Source organism: Primulina huaijiensis, chromosome 8, assembly GCF_012295235.1.
Source record: "Primulina huaijiensis isolate GDHJ02 chromosome 8, ASM1229523v2, whole genome shotgun sequence".
Taxonomy (NCBI): domain Eukaryota; kingdom Viridiplantae; phylum Streptophyta; class Magnoliopsida; order Lamiales; family Gesneriaceae; genus Primulina; species Primulina huaijiensis.
Genome location: NC_133313.1, coordinates 6,985,442 through 7,006,067, shown reverse-complemented (window position 1 = coordinate 7,006,067; position 20,626 = coordinate 6,985,442).

The window sequence follows — 20,626 nt, the reverse complement described above, 5'->3', positions numbered from 1 at the left end:
CGACTCGAACCAATGCAACGAGACTTATCCTAAGATTCTATGGCAATGATTCAAACTCACACAAACGTCCCAAAACAATGATGCACGACATACAACGCAACAAAACCCATAAACCCGAATATTTGACACCGAAACACTTCTTACGACTTCTAATGCAACCAAGTGCCTAACGACACAAAACGAAGCACCAAAAATCATCCAAACATCATACTCAATATACCTAAACGCAGCAGCAATCACCCGACGGTTCCTAACAAAGCCTGCAACAAAAAATTCTCAAGAACACGTCAAGAGCACATTTTTATAAAATTGCAGTTCGAGCAGTCCCACGAAAAAAATCATAACTCACTCGTTCCTTGTCCAAAAATTACGAATTTACTCTAAAATCGAAGGTATTAAAAAGTACTATGTTTAATATGTTGAAAACTTTTCCAGAAAATCAACCAAAATTTCACAATAATCAAAATGACAGAAAACTTGGTTTTTAAGATCTAAAAATCGTTTCAAAATCGATCCAACCATTTTTGATCAAACTTTGCGTAACATACATGAATTTTTACGCATAAACAACATCAAAACATATAATATGAAAAGATCGATGCAAAACCGAAATAATATACATGCCTTAGATGAATATACTCACGAAACAACGATACCGAAGCGGAGAGATGCGAGGGTTGATCCAGGACGAAGTGCGGCACGATTTTCTTGAAGAAACGAGCGTGAATTTGCTAAATAAAAATTAGGCAAGGGTGGCTGCTGGAAACTCTATTAACCCTAGCCTCCTTTCTCAAAAGAATGAAATGAAAAGACAATGAAATGTGTGTGTGTATCATGAATGTGTGTGTGAGTGTGATAGTGTGTGTGCATGTGTTTGGGGTTAATAAGGGGAAAAAGTGCTTAATTAATTAATTAACAAGCTAGTTAAAATACTAACTCTCTACTAACTATACTAAAATCCGTTAATTTAAAATAGAATACACAAGTGATAAACTTTAAAAGTTTTAAAATCTCAAAAATAAATAAATTAGGCTTTAAAATATGCTAAAAAGTTAATAAATCATTTGAAATGCCACTTTCTTGACTTGAAATAAAATACCACATTTTACAAATCGCCCAAACCGTCGCCGGCCTCATTTCCCCGATCCCGCATCGAATAATCGCCTAAAACATGAAACTCGAGAAAACATTTTAACGTGCATCACATAAACATAAATAATTTAAAATAATGCAAATTCATAAATCATGCATCGTTAAAATCATTCTAAACTTAAATAAATAATTTAACAATAAAAGCATGGGTTTTACGTGTACTGATTTTGGGCTCTACAGAACACATTATGAACTCCCGCCATATTCGACGGTAATGCAACTCTGTATGCAAGTGTCCCAACTCTCTCTAGTATCTCAAACGGCCCTATGTATCTCGGACTGAGCTTGCCCTTCTTCCCAAATCTCATCACACCCTTCATCGGTGCGACCTTCAAGAACACATGGTCTCCTACGGAAAACTCAAGATCTCGGCGCCGCTAATCTGCGTAACTCTTCCGCGGGCTCTGAGCGGTCTTCATCCTGTCTTGGATCTTGACCACTAACTATGCAGTATGACAGACGATATCCGGCCCTATCTCTGCTCTCTCTCCTACCTCGTCCCATTACACTAGCGACCTACACTTCCTCTCGTACAGTGCCTCATATGGATCCATATCAATCGATACCTGATAACTATTGTTGTATGTGAACTCCACAAGAGGTAACTTCGGCTCCCAGCTGTCCTGGAATTCGATCATGCAATCTCTAAGAGGGTCCTAAAAAATCTAAATAACTCTCTCAGATTATCCGTCAGTCTGAGGATGGAAGGTAGTACTGAATAGCAGCTTAGTATCCAATCCCTGATGTAGACTCTTCCAGAACGCAGACGTAAATCTCGGATCCCTTTCTGACATGATGGACACTGAAATCCCATGCAGTCTGACTATCTCTCTGATGTACAGCTTTGCGTACTGAGTCATGGTGAAATTCTTCCTGATCGGTAAAAAGTGTGCTGATTTAGTGAGTCGATCAACGATCACCCAAATAGCATTATATCCTCCAGTCGTCCTCGGGATCCCTGTCACGAAATCCATGGTGATGTTCTCCCATTTTCACTCAAAAATAGGGAGTGGCCTCAGCATTCCTGCAGGTCTCTGATTGTCTGCCTTGATCTGCTGACACATCAAACACTCGAAGATGAATCGCAGAATATCCCGCTTCATGCCCGGCCACCAATATAGAGACTGAAGATCCTTATACATCTTCGTAATCCCTGGATGGATTGAGTACGGGGTGTTGTGGGCCACGCTCAAGATATCTGCTATCAGGGAATCACTGTCAAGAACCCGGAGTCGGTCCCTATTTCTGACTATGTCATCCAAAATTGTATACAGTCTCCGGCACTTAGCATCATCCCTTTGTCTCCACTTCTGTAACTGCTCGTCAGAAGTCTTCCCTATCCGGATTCTGTCTCTCAAAGTCCGCTGCACTGTCAGAGTAGCAAGATTTGGGGCATCGCCCCTGGCATAAACTTTGGTTCGAACCTCTGGATCTCCGCCTGCAGCGGTCTCTCTACCGACCAATGAGCGATCACTGCGTGCTTCCTGCTCAGGGTATCGGCAACTACATTAGCCTTATCCAGATGGTAGCTAATGTCACAATCATAGTCCTTCACTAGCTCTAGCCACCTCCGCTGTCTCATGTGCAGCTCTTTCTGTGTGAAAAAGTACTTCAGGCTCTTATGGTCTGTGAAAATCGTGCACTTCCCCCATACAGATAGTGCCTCCAAATCTTTAAGGAAAAAACCACTGCTTCTAGCTCGAGGTCATGAGTCGGATAATTCTTCTCATTGACCTTCAGCTGTCTAGAAGCTTAAGCTATAAAGCTATCATGCTGCATCAACACTGCGCCCAAACCGAGCCTCGAAGCATCTGTATACCACAAACTCACCCTGCCATGATGGCATAGCTAAAACAGGTGCTGTGGTCAATGCTTGCTTCAGTCTCTCGAAACTCTCCTGGCACTCCGATCCCCAAATAAACTTGGCATTCTTCTTCGTCAAGGTGGTCATAGGCACCGCAATAGAAGAGAAGCCCTAAATAAACTTCCTGTAATAACCAGCCAATCCCAAGAAGCTACGGATCTCTGTCACGCTCTTAGGCACTGGCCAATCTCTGACTGCCTCAACTCTACTGGGGTCGACCTCTATGCCGTCCCGAGATACGATGTGGCCCAAGAATGTCACTCCGTCTAGCCAGAACTCGCACTTACTGAACTTGGGATACAGTCGTCTATCCTGTAAAGTCTGCAGTACGGTCCTCAGATGCTGACTATGCTCCTCTCTGCTCCGCGAATAGATCAGGATGTCATCTATAAAAACTATGACAAACTGATCCAAAAATGACTGAAACACGCGATTCATGAGATCTATGAAGATCGCTGGAGCGTTCGTCAAACCGAAGGACATCACCATAAACTCATAGTGCCCATAACGTGTCCGGAAGGTTGTTTTATGCATGTCAGACTCTCTCACCTTCGGTTGATGGTATCCGGATAGGAGATCTATCTTTGAGAACACTAACGCTCCCTGAAGCTGATCAAACAAATCCTCGATCCTCGGCAACAGGTACTTGTTCTTGACTGTGACTCTGTTCAGCTCTCTGTACTCAATACATATCCGTATGCTGCAATCTAACTTCTTCACAAAAAGTACCGGTGTGCCCCATGGAGAAAAACTAGGGTGAATGAAACTCTTATCTAGAAAATCTTGTATCTGATCTTTCAACTCCTTCATCTCTACATGTGCTAGTCGATATGGCGCCTTAGACATAAAGCTCGATGGAAAAATATACTTCTCTGTCTGGTGGAATGCCTGAAACATCGTCAGGGAAAACACTGGGGAAATCTCTAACCACATTAACATCCTCTAGCCTTTGACTAGCTTGCTCTGACAATGACACGATACTTGCCAAGAACGCCTGGCAGCCTCTCTTCATGAGCTTCCTCGTACACATGTAGGAAATGATGTGAGGCATCTGCTCATGTTTGGCTGCCTCAAAAATAAACGGTGTGTCACTGGAGGTCGGACGGGTAGTGACCTCCGTCGAAAATCTATGACAGCTCCATTAGAAAAAAACCAGCCCATGTCCAAAATGATGTCGAACTCCGGCAAAGGTAGCACAATCAAACCTGCATGTACCGCATTCTTTTGTAACCGAAGCTCCAATCCCATCACTATCTGAGAAGTGAACATCTGATCCCCGGATGGAATCGATACTCTGAATCTTGAATCCATAGCCACGGGTATGATTCCTAGTCGTTGGACAAACGTCTCGGATATAAAAGAATATGTAGCTCCGGAATCTAGCAATGCATGCGTGGCTACACCTGAAATATATATTATTCCTGTTACAAACCATACCATCAAATATGTTCGCATTGAAACTTCAGGAATTACTTACCAGCAAATATCCTAAAATCCTCGAAAAATTTCTGATTTTACCCAAGTATTCCTCAAAAATTTCGAAATTAAACCTCAAAAATTTCAGAATTTTAAGTTTAGCCCTTAAAGTTTCTAAAATTACATTATGGCCCTACAAAATTTTTGAAATTTGCATCTTTGACCCCTCAAAATTTTCGAATTTTGCCCCTAAAATATCTAGTTTTGCAAATAGGTCATCATATTATCGGTTATTACATTTAGGTCCCTAAAATTCTCAATTCAAGCAATTCAACCCTTAATTCCAACTAAGTAGAGCATGCAACTTAATTCCTTCTATGTTCTCAATCCCATTAATGAATACTCAAAACAAACATATAACTCATGCAATCAAGCGATAAATTAAAATATTAAACATAAGGGTTACCGGTGATCAGCGTCGAATCTGGCTCCACCTCAGCCTCCTCGGCATGCATCACATATGCTCTACCAGTAGTGGGGCCATGATTCCTCGGGCAGTCAGCTGCTTTATGGCCCTCTTCTTTCCATACAAAAGGTGCCCCACATACACTTGCCATAGTGAAGTTTCTTGCACTGCTTGCATGGCGGTCCTCCCTCCGGCTTAGGATCCCTTAGTGCCTAAGGTGGCCGCTGCTGTCCTGGCCTCCTAAATTGTCCCTGGGGCTTCTGCTGCCACTGATGCCTCGGTGGCCCTATAAAGCACAACCAGTCGCCTCGTCATAACTAGCCGGCCTCATCAACATCACATCCTGACATAAAGTAGGCCTGAGGCCATCCATGAAATGCCTCAGCTTCTGACCGGAATCTCTAGCAATGAGGGGCACAAAATGACAGCCCATGTCTAACTTCCGAATAAACTCGGCCACAGACGACTCACCCTGGCGGAGACTCATGAACTCCCTCGTCAGGCGACCCCTGACATCAGATGGGAAATACTTGCTACAGAACACCTCCTTGAACTGCTCCCAGGGGAGGGTAGCCAAGTTCAGCCCGTGAGCTGCTCCCTCCCACCAAAGGGATGCATCATCTCTCAACATATATGCGGCGCACCTGACCCGGTCACCATCCCTCATATCCAGATACTGAAAATGGAGCTCCAACGAGCGGATCCATCCCTTTGCTTAAAACGGATTGGTAGTACCCTTGAACTCCTTCGGGTTGAGCCGTTTGAACTGCTCAAATATATCGATCTGCGGTCGGGGAGCCTACTGAGCCTGCTCCAGAAGTCTAGCCATGCCCTCGAGAACTCGAGTAGCTGCATCCAATGGCAGTGGTGGTGATGGTGGATGGTCTCTATCGCCTCCAGCAGTATCATCCCGGAGATCAGTGCTAGGGGCGCATCTTGGAGGCATGATATCTGGATACAGTCCAAATTCTAAACGTAACCCATCATGCAATTTAATCTAGTTTTCGAAACCTTTTATCCTTAAATCATAAAACTATCTTGAAGGATCGTGTGTTGGGCACCAAATGTGCTTCAAACACAATATTCTCCAAGAGCTGCAATAGCTCGTGTTCTAAGAATGTTAACACCGATGAATTAAATCGATTTTGGTTAAAGTACCAAGTGGAAAATTCCTGAAGTAATCCTTCGTGAAGAAAGCTGCTAATTGAAAGTCTTTTAACTTGTGTAATCTGAATAACTGAAAAGCAGGGGATCTGTTTTACCATATATCAGTTCAGTTGTGGTGAAAGCTGACTTGACGGATGCTCTAACTGATCAAAACAATTTGAAAACAATATTTAAACAGTAAAATATACAAGATATGTTTATGGATGTTCGTGGACTTCAACTGCTCCTACGTCACTCCTTCTACCTCCTCGGGTAGGATACTGAAACATCTACTACTCGTTTTCTTAAAACGTGTTAGAAAAAAAAATTCCTTCTTAATCTCCATAATTTGAAAATATACATATATATAATTTAAAAATACTTTGTACCATTTTGAAAACTAAACATTCAACTAACATTTAAAAATCCAAGGAAAATAGTTTGAATTATAAATTCGTTAAACATTTTACCAAACATAAAAATATTATTTGAAAAGTATAGCCCATATTATAAGCTCTCAAAACCTCTCATAAACATAAATAAAAAGTCGTAAAAATATCTTTAACATAACTTAAAATCATAAACATAACTAGTGCGGAAAACTAGCGTCGGTCCTCGGGTTATGTGTACCTTCAGTCCAGCAAAGACAACCATCAAGACCTCTATAACCACCTGCATCAATCACACCTAATGAGTCTAAAGATTCAACACACCATAATCTTGATAACAAGTACTACATATACAGATCACATACAACAGTGAAAAAAATTGTACTTAAAATATCGTTTTCATGAAGATGCATAAAATTTAAAACAATAACATTTTTATAAACATTTTCATAAAGATTTTCATAAACTTTTGCATAAACATTTTCATAACCATTTTCATATAAACATAAACATATTCATATTCGTATCCATATTCATATCAACATATTCGTATCCATATCAACATATTCATATTCGTGTTTGTTGAATTCAGATCGTGAATATGACTCGTATTCTTAATCGTATTGAGTGATGGATCCATCTAAAGAAAACCACAGTATAGGGTGGCGAAGACACCAGCTACACTCTTACCAGTCAACTAGGCCTTAATCAACGTATTAACATATTCGTATCCGTATTCGTATCCGTATACAAGGAAACACGATCGTCGGGCTCCCACTGGGACCATAACCCTCACGATATTTCTAACATATCATCGTATTTAGTCACAATCCCTTCACGTCCTTCAACATGTCGTATTTCCGTCACTTAATAGAAACATGCATATAATATCGTTAATATCGCTTTTCTTTTAAACCAAGCATGCAACATATCTTTTAAATATCAAGATTAAATCGTAAAAATCCATGAACATTTAAAAATAATAATTTAACATATAAAATTCATAAATGTTTAAAATAATCATATTAGCATATAAAACAGCAATTAGAGCATTGTCATGAAGTTTTCTAATTTTCGGGTGTAAAATGACCGTTTTACCCCTAGACGTAAAATTTCACGTTTTTGACTTTTTCCTAATTTCATTGACTCTAACATGTCCCAAATAATTAATTAAGCTTACATGAATTTTTTTTTCATATTTTTATTTGGCTTAAATCAATGACTTTTAAATTAATCTTTAAATAAGACGTATTACTGCGTTTTAATCCCAAATTAAACAAAACCTTAATATAAAATTCCCAAATTAAAAACTTAGACTTTTAATAATTATTTAAGATTAATATGATTTTCCATAATTTTATTCCGCTTAAAACTAGGCTTTTCAATTAATTCGTTAATTAGCGTTTCGTGCGGCGATTAAATCCCGAATAAATCCAAACTCGTTATTTTGATCCCAAATTTTAAACATAGAATTTTTATTATTTATTATACCCTTCCAAGTCATGAGCCACACCCGTGGATCCATGGATTCAATTTTAGCTTTATTATTTTTGTTTTTGACACCTTATCGAACACACCGAGCCATCTCCTAATTTACTCGAGTCACGCCCGAGCCACCTCAAGCCAAACCCAAGCCAACCCACCTACAAACCCTACTGACCAAGCCCAGCCCAAAAAACCAGCCTTGGCCCGCTCCAAAAACCTTCTGGTAACCGACCCAAATCTGTGTGTGTGGGGGGGGGGGGGTGAGACTTCTTGCACTTCTAGGACTCCTAACCCAACTAGGACCCTTCCAGCTGGTTAACCATAGACCCAACCCGACCCTAATCATCCCTGGACCATGCCCAAACCCAGCCCAGACCAGCCCAACCACTTGAACCACCGCACAAACCACCTGAAGAGAACAGCAGCCTGCGAGCCTCTCCTCTCCCATTGATGCTGCCATCTAAGCGTAGAGGCTTCTACCCCAGCCACCACCGAGCCCAGCCCTTCATAACCCTCACTGGACCATCCTAGGGTACTGGCCAAACCACCAAGCCCAGCCCCTATCAATACGCAGCCCCTCCTTGTGTAGTAGCCGTGAGTGGATGTGGGAGGAGTCCCACTTCGGGTGGACTCCTTCCTCCAGCCTAGAACTCGAATCCTAGACACCCTAGGACCCTACCTAGCCTTTGCACCTGACCCTGGCCAAGCCCCCAACCAGCCCTGGCCAGCCCCGTAACCCCATGCAAAACCATCGAGCACCATAACCACAACACACACTCACGGTTCTTTTATTCTTTGTCCCACGTTCCAGCTTGTTAGTTCATGATTTCCAGTGTGTTTGTGTGTCTTAGGACTCCATAAAATCGTGTAAAACATGCTTTTTTTTAATCCTATACATGGCAGCCCTTCACGTACACTTGTATCATGATTTTGGATCAAAACAACACGCTTTAAAATTCATGTTTGCATAATAACGAAAATACATCAAAGTGCAACTTATTTTTCATGCAACCCAATTTTAAATAATTACTATGGTGTAAATGATGAGTAAAAGGGAGAACATGGCGTGTCTTTGCGTATTTTACGCACGAAAAATCGTTGGCGATTGAAGAACGGTGACGAAGATCTTTTACTAGAAATTTCCTTGAAGCTTTTCGAATTTTCCTCTCAATTCTAACTTGTGTGTGCCGTGTAACTTTGGTTGGAGAGAAGAGTTTGAACGTGAAGGAAAGTGGGCGTGTGTTATGTAGGTTAATGAATAAACTTTGTATATTAAATACTTAATTAAGCCACTAATATGGCTTTGGCCCATTAAGCAAGTAATTAGGCCCATTAGTGCTTAATTAAAATATTAAAAATAATTTTGAGTAGAAAATTTTGTGAATTTATTAGCCGGGTTGCCCACAAGTTCGTATTTTTGTTGAAAAACCAACACCGATAAAAATTACATCCCGGCGTATAAAATCACCCCAAAACCCCTTATTTTCAAAAATAAGAAAAAGCATCACCCATATTTTAAATAATTAAAAACAATTATTTAATAAAATCATTTTCTATTTTTCAGTCCTCGGTCTCCGTTCCTCGATCGCAACTCGAATAACCTTTAAAAATACATTTTAATGCAACCATGCAGAAAAGTATATTTTAAACATGTTAATATGCACAACATAATTAATTCATGCAATTAAAACATTTAATTGAAATACACATAGAATTTAATAACTGCATGCATGTGGTTCGCGTGGACTTTTAAATTTTCGGGGCGTTACAGATAGACTAGAAGACTTTGATTTATACAACACCTTGTACAAACCAACCCAGCTTAGGACTTACGCTACTGCCTAATCTGAACTCCTAGCCTAGACTGAAGGCAGCACCTTTCAGCCAGCACTTCTTTAACGTTTGTGTGTCAAAGGCTACATACACAAGTTTAATGTCTTTGTGCAACACTGTATTTTGGGTGGTGGAGGTGAGTGAGTGTGTGTGAGAACTGAACAATGAATACACCGGAGAGATGTTCTCACACACTGAGGGAAAATAGCTTTTAAACTAAGCTAATATGACTTGTTTATACCCTCTGGGCTGATTGCTTCTTGTAAGTTGATAGACAGTAAGCGTGTCGTCTCTCCTTTTTCTCATTTTTACTTTGGTCTTCACTGATCTTCTATTTATAGGCGTGAAGGCTTGATCGTATAGTGAGACTCAATTATTGTATCCGTTGCAGCTTGAACGTGTTCCTTGAAATTTGTGTCTCGACTTTTCCGACACTCATTCAGAAACCTCTCGACTTTAATCTTTCCTGCAACGTCCATTATTGTACTATCCATAGTATAGATGCTTTACTCAGTATGCACAGCTGGATTGCATTGAATAAGCTTGTCGTGTTCTTCAAACAGATTGATTCCTAACTGATGCTCTGCACTGGTCAGTTGAACTGGTTCGATGAAATCAGTTGGCTCGTCAGCTGAAATGATTTCACTGATTCAGTTGAACTGTTGAGTTGAGCTCTTCATCAGCTGGTCGGGCTTCTGAAGTCTTCAGCTGAATCACTTGTCAGCTGATCAATCAGTGGAACTGGTTTTTGATACATTAGTTGGAATTATTCAGTTTGGGCAATCAGTTGGCACCTTCAGTTTGTTCTTTGAAAGCTTCAGTTTAGGCTCGGTAACTGATCAATTAAAAGCCTGATCAGTTTCAGCTTCATGCGCACTAAAGTAAATCATTAGAAACAAAATAACAAGTTTTGTTATCATCAAAATCAAGATTAAGAACATGAAATGTTCCAACAATCTCTCTCTTTTTTACGATCACAAAACTTTGAGCAACAAAAAAAATAAAAACAAAATAAAAGAGTTGTTTTTAAAAGCAATTTACAGTTCGAGGGTAAAAAGAAAACTCTCACTCAAGAACTGAATTAAAAATCTCTTTTAAAAAAAAATTATATATATGATCAAAGTAAATTGGAAGATTTTAACCATTTAAGCAATGTAGGCGAGAAATCTGGAGATATCAATTCAGTTACATCGAAACCCAACTAGATAAACATGATGTTTATTTAATCAAATAAACTTCCTTGTATTTTACATTTGAGTACATCAACAGTTATAAGGAAAATTGCTACTACAATAGCATATATTTAATAACATTAGTTATCAGTTGGATTGTGTATGACCGAACTGGATATACCAACAACTGGTTGCCTTTACCACTTGAAATGCTGCACTGATCTTGAGTTTCTTTGCCAGAAGAACTAACTGGCCTTGAACTTGATTTCTTTGCTGGCTAAATGGTCGAGCTGACTCAAACTGGACTCAACTGATGCTGAATTGCATTGATTATCCGATATGATAATGAAGCGGCAGCATAATGCTAATGATTAAGCTCCACTTTAATCATCTAACATCTCAGCATGGCTAAGATTCGTTTGTATATCAGCTTAACTGGTAGGCTTGCAACTGAAATCTTGTTCACTGAACAGTTTAGCTGAGTGTCTTGACAGATAAAGCTTAGAACCCTGCAGGCTGATTAAAACCCCAAAGCTCGGAGTCGAGAGAAGTGGCGAAAATGTTAGTTGCAGAGTCAATCCTCTCAACCCTTTACAATGAGCAATATATAAACATTTTCAAATAATTTTGAAAATAATAGAAAGTACTTTTAAATAGCGTTTAAAACTATTTTAAAATAAAATAATTTAAAAAACAATTTTCTTCAAATGTTCTTCTTAGAACAGCTAGCTCTGATACCAATTGAAGGATCGTGTGCTGAGCATCAAATGTGCTTCAAACACAAAATTCTCCAAGAGCTGCAATAGCTCGTGTTCTAAAAATGTTAACACCGATGAATTAAATCGAGTTTGGTTAAAGTACCAAGCGGAAAATACTTGAAGTAATCCATTTTGGGTGAAATTTGATCCTTAAAAGTGACTATCATATATCATATCATCATGTTTGACTGATCAGTCTAGCTATACCAAGTACATGGGGGCGGGGCGTCAGTAACTCTCGTCACTGAGCCGTGGCCAAATATGGAAATACGATCGTCGGGCTTCCTCTGGAGCCTTTTCCCTCCGGATATCCCCATTAAATCTTTGGTGTCATAGTCAATTCACATCTTTCAAAATAATTTTCCTTTCTTTTTATTTATAAAATATCTTGTACTTCAAAAATAGCATTTTTCGGGAAAAATCGTACATTTTTTGTATATATCATAAAAATATCATATTTTCATCATAAGCATTTTAAAATATTATTTAGCATTTATTATGATTCTTCGGGACACTGTCAGACCTTTCAAACTATCTGAGACGTAAAATGATCATTTTACCCTTGGACCTCGAACTTCTCAATTTTTATTTTTTCTTATTTTTCTTGACTCGAACCTATCCCATAGCATTATATAAACTTAAATTTGACTTCTAACATTTTTCTTAGACGTGAACCCGAGCCTTTCAATTTATCGACTTAATAACTATACTGTGAAGCATTTTAAACCCGAATTAATTTCATACTTAATATTTTATTCTCAAATTTTAAACATAAACTTTTCATCCCTAAAATACCCCCGTGAATCATGAACCAACCCCCGTGGACCACGGTTCGAGTCCATTATTTTTCCCAAGCCATAACTGAACCCTAACCTTTATTCCTAAGACATGCTTTCCCAAAAACCCACACTACCCTCGAGCCACCTCGGATCAGCCCTTGACCAGACCCTCCTAGACCACCTTGGACTCGCCCCAGCCCCAAGCACATAGCCCGATGCCGCTCACCCCATGCGCGAGAACCCTAGAGCTCGCGGCGTTCCTTCTTCGAGCCACAGCCTCCCAATGCCTAGCCATCCCTAAGCCACTCTCCTGAACCCCTCCTGAACCCAACAAGACCCGCACACCAGCCACCAGCCCCTAGCCGATCCCTTAGAGCCAACGACACTTCCTTGAAAACCCTAAGAAACCCTAGGTTCATCCTCCCTTAGCCATGCACGGTTCCAGCCCTCATTTTGGACCTAAACGTCTTCGTTCCCGTCCCTTAAGCATACTATAAACGTCAAAAGTTTTGAGAATTACCGTTTAAACGTTAATTATTTGATCTAAACAATTTTTCATGCTTCAAAACATAAAAAAACACATATTATGATTTGAATGGTGCAAAATAAAAGTTTAGAAGTGTGCCTTTGCGTTGATAACACTCGAATATTCAATCGTTGGCGTGGGTTGCGAAGTGAAACAAACATGCGACGAACACCTTGGCCTTTGCTCTCAAATTTTTGAAAGTTGTGTGTGGTGTGTGAAATTTTCGGCCAACTAGGAGTCTTTAGAATCTTAGGATTTGATTTTATAATTTAGTGTTTTAGGTGATAAAGGAGTTCAGAGTTTTGAGTTTTTAGGATTCTTGATTTGAAATAATTATGCCTATTAATCCTACGTAAATTAGGCCCATTAAAGCCCACTTAAATATAAAATAAAATTTTTAAAAATCATTTTCAAAAATAATTCGATTCCATATCGTTTGACTAACACCGGCTTCCTAGACAAAATAGGGTTTGACTCGTCAAATATTTGGACTCCAGCATTTTGGAAAAAATTTCATCCTATTAAATCATTTTATCGAGCCTTAAAAATATTTATCGAAAAATATTTTCATCTTGGTCGTCTCCAATCTCTTTTCCCCAGCTCAATATCAAATATCCGGACAAAATCCTTAATTTCATTAATTAATACAATTTAAACATTTAATCATATGAAATATATCATTTAAAGATTTAAAATAAAATAAATGAGCAATTTAAATAATTTTTCTGCATGCAGTTTACGTGGACTGATTTTTGAACGTTACAAAGTGTTATCAAAGCCACTCAATTTGAGTCATTAAGATTTTCTTTAAAATTTTATGCATATCGTTTGTGATTGAGATTTGGAAAAGAATTTTTTAAAAAAACAAATTTTCATGGATTCAGTTTGATAGTTTTGAATTCCTAGCTTCAGCTTTTCCAAAAAAAAATGTAGAGGCCTAAAAATCCTTACTTGAAAATTTGCGGAAAATTTAAAATTTTTCTTTTAAAATAAATGGAGTGCCTCATTCATACCAAAAACTGATAAAATATTTAACGTTCAAAACAGCAGCGGAAGAAATTATTACTTGCCAAAATAACAAGTGAAAGTATTCAATAACTAATAAAATATTTGAGCATCAAAATGGCAAGTGCTGAAACTGAGGTCCTCGGGTGCCACTACTGCCGACTCGAGCTAGCTCACTGGTCCCCGCCCTCGATCCCGACATCATCAGTACCTACAACAATCAAGTCTAGTGAGTCTAAAGACTCAACATGCATATATCGTAAATAACGAGTAAATATAGTAAAATTGCATGGGAGTAAAATTTCATGTCATGAGGCATATCGTAAAATGTCGTGTCATGATTAATTATAATACGTGCATAGCTGAACTGAAAATCATAGTGAAACTGTTTGCTCCTTGGAGCCCTGTACTGAAATAGCATATAATAATTTTCTGTGAGATTATGGTCTACGCAAGTGGTCCCTGAACTGAACTGAACTGAGCTGACCGATACTGGTGACCGGACCGATACTGGGGATCGGATTTACGTCTGATCAGACTACTGCCACAGTACTGGGTGAAACAACTGAACTGACCGGTAACTGGTGACCGGGCCGATACTGGGGACCGGACTTAAGCATGATAGTAAAGTGACCACAAGCAATATCGCATAAATCTCAAAATTTGTATTTTTGCACGTAATATAATTAAATAACTGAATTAAATATCCTGTACCCATTTTACTGCTTGGATTGGATCGCTCCCAGGCTCGCTGCAACCTAAATATGCCATGAAAAATATGCAATAGATTTATGGGACCAAACTATACAATAACCTTAAAAAATGTGACAATTACGCCTACCGACTTCGTATTAAATCATGACTCCAAGCCAACCCGAACCAACACTGAACCATCATGTAGTCATGATTAAAATACGTCTAAAATGATCAAATAATGCTCCTAAAATGGTGAGGGCCGAAATCTAGGTGAATGGAGGCCAAAACATGAAACGCTCTTTCGAGAGTCAATTTGGCACATCGCACCGTAAATTCTCGTACGACCTCAAAAATGATCCGAATCACGAACGGCCAAAAACGTGGCCTTCTTAACTCAATGAGGTACTGTCCAGTCCAAGGCCATAGGCTAAAAGCCAACCAAGAATCCGGAACACGCCTCTGAACCGCGACGTCGCTTGCTGTCAAAAAAAATACAGCAGCAGCGTCTTGATTCCTTGCGTCGTTTGCAAGACTTTTGGCCATTGGGACTTGAACCACCGACCAGAGCCTCTCAACAACATCCCAAAGAATGATTTGAACCATGGCTAAGGGCCCTAGGCCAGCCACCATTCGCACCATTCCAGCAACAACTCGAAAGATTCACCCGAGAGCACAAATTCTGCGCGTCAGGCATTGTTCTTGTTTTGCTGTCACGGATCGTTCCAGTGGCCAGTTGATTGACCATGGCACGATCTAGACATCTAGAGGTATGGTATGAACCCTGGTTAAGGGCCATAGGCCAACCAAGATCCACACCATCCCACCAAATTCGAAATACACATGCTGTCAAAATGAGAAGCCGAAGGGGGCTGGGGCTGATCTTGCACTTTTAATTAAAAACCGATGCACCATGGACCAAGCCACCAAAAGGGCGACTTAGTCACGTCTTAGACACACTAGGGAAGTGTTCTAACCATGGCTATAGGCCCCTAGGGCAGCCATGATCAAAAACCTTTCCCTTTGGCAGCAAACTGAATTTTCGAAACTCATATGGACACACATGGGGAGTTGCTGTCAATTTCGGATTCTATCATGCATGGGGCTTGTTTGAATGGACCAACATGGTCTTAATGCATCTTAATACATGTCTAAATGTCGCCTAGTGAGCCTGGAGTCGAACCATCCACCTGAAACAACAAAACAAGAGAAACCGTGAAGCTTGAAATGGAGGGGCCGAAATCTGCATGTTTATTTTTCTGAAAATTCTTGATGTGTTTCGGTTTTTACATGAAAGGATGATCATGAAACATAAAAATAATGATAGTATGACTTGATTGAAGAGTCAAGGAAAAATATATGCATGCCTGGTTTCGTTTGAAAGAAAAACGAAAAGAACGAGACGATCCGGCGCGGAGGAGGTGGAGCGCTTTCTTTTCTTCCTTTCTTCTTACTCGATTTTTCTCTCCTATCTCCCACTGAATTCTCACGTTTTTTACACTCTGAAATACTCTCTAATTCGGTGATGGGGGAGGGGAAAGTGGTGATTGGGAGAGTGAGGGAAGTGGGTGCAAAATATAGGGAACAATTCAAGACCAAGTCTCCCCCTTTTGAAATTTGAATTTTGGTTGAAAACACATAATTGTTGGGGTGTTTTGTTGGAGGCTAGGTGGCCGATTTCCTCATGAAATCTAGACTAGGATAATGCTTAATAGTTAATTAATTAAGGTTGCTAAATAAATAAAAAGGTTAGCATGCTAAAATAATAAAGAATGGGTCAAAGATGATGAGTTGGCAAGGCATTGCTTAATCATCTAGGGACCGAAATTTGGTAATTAAATGGAGGGGAATTGTTGCTTATTTACTAAATTTCTAACCCTTAAGAGCCTTACATATCCTTTAAATAATTTAGTGAACTAACCACTTAATTATGGAACTTAAATGAATTTATTTTCTACTCACCTCAAGTTGTATAAATAATTCCTTAAACCTTCATTTAACTTAAATTAACTTACTTGCTAGCTAAAATAAATTCTGAAAATGTTTTCTGAATCTTAAATTTTATCTCAAAGCTCCAACTCCAGTCCGGCCTCACTGAATTAACTGAAATGATAAAGTTAAACTACTACGTAAAATAATCAAATTTAGAAACTCATGCAATAAAAAAAATCATTTTAATTTAAATACTAGAATTATGCATGACTTATACGTAGTCTAAGTTACGGGTTCTACAATCCTCCCCCCCTTAAAGAGAATTTCGTCCTCGAAATTAAAACTCACCGAATAACTCAGGGTACCGACTCCTCATCTCGGGCTCTGACTCCCACGTAGCTTCCTCCTCTGAATGGTTGAGCCACTTGACTTTGACTCGCCTAACCAGCTTGTTCCGAAGCTTCTTCTCCTGCCTGTCTAGGATCTGCACTGGCCTCTCCTCATAAGATAGGTTCGGAGTAAGCTGCAACGGCTCGAAGTTTAAGACATGCGAAGGATTCGCCATGTACTTCCTCAGCATAGAGACGTGAAAGACATTGTGTACTCCGGCCAGATTCGGCGGAAGAGCCACACGATAGGCTAGCGTCCCAACTCTGTCGAGGATCTCAAATGGTCCAATGAATCTCGGACTGAGCTTCCCTTTCTTTCCGAATCTCATGACACCCTTCATGGGTGCCACCTTCACGAAAACATGATCGCCCACAGCAAACTCTAACTCTCTCCTTCTCTGATCTGCATAGCTCTTCTGTCGACTCTGAGCAGTCCTCATTCTATCACGGATCCGGGCTACTACATCAACAGTCTGCTGTATAATCTCTGGACCCAACTCTGCTCTCTCTCCTACTTCATCCCAATGAACAGGAGATCTGCACTTGCGACCATATAGTGCTTCATACGGAGCCATTCCTATAGACGACTGAAAGCTGTTGTTATAGGTGAACTCTACCAATGGCAAGTTCGACTCCCAACTCCCTGAGAAGTCAATGACGCAAGCACGGAGAAGATCCTCCAAGATCTGAATAACTCGCTCTGACTGCCCATCTGTCTGCGGATGGAAAGCTGTGCTAAACAGCAACTTCGTACCCATGGTCGAATGCAAACTCTTCCAAAACGAGGAAGTAAATCGGGGATCTCTGTCAGACACGATAGAAACTGGAATGCCGTGAAGTCGGACTATCTCTCGGATATACAACTCCGCATACTGAACCATAGTGAAAGTCGTCTTAATAGGCAAGAAGTGCGCTGATTTGGTAAGACGATCTACAATCACCCAGATAGCATTCGATCCTCTGGCTGACTTCGGCAATCCTGTCACAAAATCCATGGTAACGTTCTCCCACTTCCACTCGGGAATAGGAAGAGGCTTGAGCAAACCTGCTGGTCTCTGATGCTCGGCCTTCACTAACTGGCAAGTCAGACACTCGGATACAAATCGTCTGATGTCTTTCTTCATCCCAGGCCACCAATACAATAGCTGTAGATCTTTGTACATCTTCGTACTCCCTGGATGAATAGAGTACGGCGACATATGGGCCTCTGATAAGATGTCTGCTCGGATAGAATCACTGCTAGGAACCCATATCCTGTCTCGGTATCTCAGTATGCCGTCGCTGACTGAATACAAAACACTGCCCTTGGCCTCATCTCTCTGCTTCCACTTGGCCAACTGCTCATCTGCTGCCTGACCACTGCGAATACGGTCAAGAAGGGAAGACTGAATGGTCAAGGTAGATAGACGGGGAACTCTACCTCGAGGATAAGTCTCAAGATCAAACCTCTGCATCTCAAACTGAAGAGGTCTCGAAACTGCCAAATGAGCCATCACTGCAACTTTTCTGCTCAGTGCATCTGCAACTACATTAGCCTTACCCGGGTGGTAGCTAATGTCACAATCGTAGTCTTTCACAAGCTCCAACCAACGCCTCTGACGCATGTTCAGCTCCTTCTGCGTAAAGAAATACTTGAGGCTCTTGTGGTCGGTAAAGATCTGGCACTTCTCTCCATACAGATAGTGCCTCCAAATCTTCAAGGCAAAAACTACGGCGGCCAACTCTAAATCATGGGTAGGGTAGTTCTTCTCATGAGTTTTCAGCTGTCTAGAAGCATAAGCTATCACCTTCCCATGTTGAATCAATACGGCGCCAAGACCGAGCTTCGAAGCATCGGTATACAGAACAAACTCACCGGGCCCTGACGGCATGGCCAAAACTGGTGCTGAGATAAGAGCTTGCTTCAAAGTGTCGAAGCTCTTCTGACACTCCTCGCTCCAAACAAATTTCACATTCTTCTTTGTCAGTGCTGTGAGTGGAACTGCAATCGAGGAGAATCCCTTGATGAACTTCCGGTAATATCCTGCTAGGCCAAGAAAACTGCGGATCTCGGATGCATTCTGAGGCACTACCCAATCTCTGACTGCTGCAACTTTCGCTGGGTCCACCTCAATGCCACTGCTAGAAACAATGTGGCCTAAGAACGCCACCTTCTCCAACCAGAATTCGCATTTACTGAACTTTGCGAATAGTTTGTGCTTCTGCAATGTCTGCAACACTGTAGTCAGATGCCTGCTGTGATCCTCCCGATTCTTGGAGTAGACGAGGATGTCGTCTATGAATACTATCACGAACTGATCGAGGTACGGCTGAAATACGCGATTCATGAGATCCATGAAGATCGCTGGCGCATTCGTCAAACCGAACGGCATCACAAGGAACTCGTAGTGGCCATAACGAGTCCTGAAAGCTGTCTTCGAAACATCAGCATCTCTCACTCTCAACTGGTGATAACCGGAACGCAGATCTATCTTAGAGAAAATCGAAGCTCCCTGCAACTGGTCAAACAGATCCTCAATCCTCGGAAGTGGGTATTTATTCTTCACTGTAACCCTGTTCAACTCCCGATAGTCAATACAAAGCCTCATCGAGCCATCCTTCTTCTTAACAAACAAGACTGGCGCGCCCCAAGGTGAGAAACTAGGGCGAATGAACTCCTTGTCAAGAAGTTCCTGAATCTGCTTCTTAAGCTCTGCCATCTCTGTCGGGGCTAGTCGATACGGCGCTTTTGAGATCGGAGCCGTACCTGGCATAAGCTCGATGGAAAACTCCACCTCTCTCTCAGGTGGAACACCAGAGACGTCCTCAGGGAAAACGTCTACGAAGTCTCTAACAATCGGAACATCTGAGGCTGACTGACTGGGTGCCTCGGGGACAGATATAAAAGTTGCTAAAAATGCCCGACACCCTCTATGCATGAGCTTTCTAGCCTGAACATATGGAATAATGCGCGGTAAAGGAAAGTACCTGTCCGGCTCAAATAAGAACTGTGTCATCCCAGGCGGTCGGACTAGAATGGATCTCCGCTGAAAGTCGATCAAAACTCTGTTCCGCGATAGCCAGTCCATCCCCAGAATGATGTCAAACTCTGGCATCGGCAATAAGATGAGATCCGCATAAACAAGATTTCCATGCAGCTCAAGGTCTATGTCTCGGATCACGCTGGTGGCGGTTATCTCCTCTCCCGAAGGCAATGACACCGAATAGGCTACATCTAGCCCGATGGTCTTAACTTTGAGAAAGTTTGCAAAGACCTCTGAAATAAATGAGTGGGTAGCCCCTGAATCTATCAGGGCTTTGGTAGCTGAGCCAGCTATGAAAATTCTCCCTGAAAGTTCGGAACACTAAGCTGAACCCAAATAATCACAAGAGCTAAGCTTATAGACATGCAAAGGTCACAGTTCTTCTAACTAAATCCCGAAAATAATACTGAGTAGAGCATGCAATCCTATCGCAATTCTAAGTTCAAAATCTTAATCCCGATTCCCAAAACATTGGAATGCAAATGTAACTTAAAGCTGTAAGGTACCTGTCATCAGCATGGTGTCAGGGTTCGTCTCCGCAGCATGGAGAGCAAAAACTCTGCCTTGGGTAGGCAGATTCTTCCGGGGGCACTGCCGT